Genomic DNA, 1,668 nt, shown 5'->3' on the forward strand with positions numbered 1-1,668 from the left:
GAGGGACTTCTCTGGCGGTCCAGAGGTTGAGACTTTTCCTTCCAATGCAGGAGGTGCAAGTTCAGTCCCTGGTTGGAAAGCTAAGATCCCATGTGCCTTGTGGCCAAAAATTCAAAATATAAAACAGAAACAATATTGTAACAAATTCAATAAGGACTTTAAAAATGGTCTGCATGAAAATAGAGCTTAAAAAAATTGCTGTGGGGCTCAAATAAAATAAGGCCTTTAATAGACCTCACAGTAAGTACTTAGAAAATTTTAACTGTTCATCATAGGGATGACAAAAGATCTAGTTGCTAACCCTCATTATATTGCCTTGGCAAGTCTCTTAAATTCTGAGTCCTGATTTCTTTGTTTTTCAGATGAGGGCCTTGTCTTACATGCTCTGTAAGGTGAGTTTCTGAGCTACAAATCTCTAGATTTCATGACTGGAGAAAGCAAAGCACTGAAAAAAGCTATTAGCCTACTAAGGAATTAGGTTGGAGAGTCTGGCATCTAGACGTTCTAATTTTTAATTTCTTTTTTTCCACACAAAGTCTTATAATTTTAGCGCTAGATGCTAATTAAGAGAAATATGGTGATGAAACTAATAGCGGGAAGCATCTTTAAACAGGATTCCATGACTTCAATTGCTAAAATAAAGAAAAACACCAGAGGGCACTTGAGTTAAAGAGTGAGGTGAAACAATTCAGTTCAGTCGCTCAGTCGTGTCCGACTCTATGTGACCCATGGAATGCAGTACGCCAGGCTTCCCTGTCCATCACCAACTCCCGGAGTTTACTCAGACTCATGTCCATTGAGTCGGTGATGCCATCCAACCATCTCATCCTCTGTTGTCCCCTTCTCCTCCTGCCTTCAATCTTTCCCAGCATCAGGGTCTTTTCAAATGAGTCAGCTCTTCGCATCAGGTGGCCAAAGGATTGGAGTTTCAGCTTTAGCATCAGTCCTTCCAGTGAATATTCAGGACTGATTTCCTTCAGGATAGACTGGTTGGATCTCCTTGCTGTCCAAGGGACTCTCAAAAGTCTTCTCCAACACCACAGTTCAAAAGCATCAGTTCTTCTGTGCTCAGCTTTCTTTATAGTCCAACTCTCACATCCGTACATGACTACTGGAAAAACCATAGCCTTGACTAGACAGACCTTTGTTGGCAAAGTAATGTCTCTGCTTTTTAATATGCTGTCTAGGTTGTTCATAACTTTTCTTCCAAGGAGCAAGCGTTTTTTTAAATTTCATGGCTGTAGTCACCATCTGCAGTGATTTTGGAGCCCCCCAAAATAAAATCCGTCATTGTTTCCACTGTTTCCCCATCTATTTGCCATGAAGTGATGGGACCAGATGCCATGATCTTAGTTTTCTGAATGTTGAGTTCTAAACCAACTTTTTCTCTCTTGTCTTTCACTTTCATCAAGAGGTTCTTTAGTTCTTCACTTTCTGCCATAAGGATGGTGTCATCTGCATATCTCAGGTGGAAAAAAGTTAAGGTAAACATTGGCAGTCTTTTTAGGAGGTGAAAAGAAAGTGAGAGCAAGAGGCCTGATGGTGAAAGTAGTAGGAGTTTAGTCTTTCATGAAAATCATGTGAAAAATGTAACTTAACTTCATTTTCAGCTTCCTGGACCTGCGTGACATGGGAGGGTGGTTGTGTAGTTTTGTTGCCCTCACCTGG

The sequence above is a fragment of the Bos javanicus genome, chromosome 9 (assembly GCF_032452875.1).
Source record: "Bos javanicus breed banteng chromosome 9, ARS-OSU_banteng_1.0, whole genome shotgun sequence".
In the NCBI taxonomy this organism is placed as follows: domain Eukaryota; kingdom Metazoa; phylum Chordata; class Mammalia; order Artiodactyla; family Bovidae; genus Bos; species Bos javanicus.